A 633-nucleotide genomic window follows, 5' to 3' on the forward strand; every position below is an offset into this window, starting at 1 on the left:
ACACACATGTGTAAATATCATAGTTTCCCTAGTATAAGAACTCAAAAGAAGAAATACAACTGGAAAGGTATAATACAAGTAAAAGGAAAGCAAGAACTCGAGGACTAAAAGAAGGAAAAGTGACAAGCTAGGAAACATGACACTGGCAAGCCATACAGTTATATGTAGAAGATGAGCAAGGCGATGATCCTGAGAGTATTCAGAAGAGTTTTGAATCTATCAGTTAATTGGAAAGATTCTCACCCTGACTATATACAGTGACACCTGTGAACTAAGCAACTGCACTGAAGATGGCAATTTATAATAACAGGTTCATGCTTGGAGTGCCTGTCATTCTGGTCTTCTGAATACAGGCTGCTTGTCATCACAGGCTGCTTGCTTCTGTGCTGTCTCTTGGATAGATAACTGTCAAAAAAGATGGTGGTGGTGAATGAAGGCAGGAGACAGGAAAAGGAATGTTGCGGGAATGTCCTGCTACAAGGTTGTATATGGTTAGATTTCTGGACTTATTTGTACATATAAGAATTATATAATTCTTTATGCCTATTTTTAAAATATATTCTAATTTTTAAATGTTTTTTTCATCATATTCTGTAGGGATTTAAAGTTCAACATATCAATACTTGATGAAAA

Source organism: Octodon degus, unplaced genomic scaffold, assembly GCF_000260255.1.
Source record: "Octodon degus isolate 3935 unplaced genomic scaffold, OctDeg1.0 scaffold00074, whole genome shotgun sequence".
NCBI lineage: Eukaryota > Metazoa > Chordata > Mammalia > Rodentia > Octodontidae > Octodon > Octodon degus.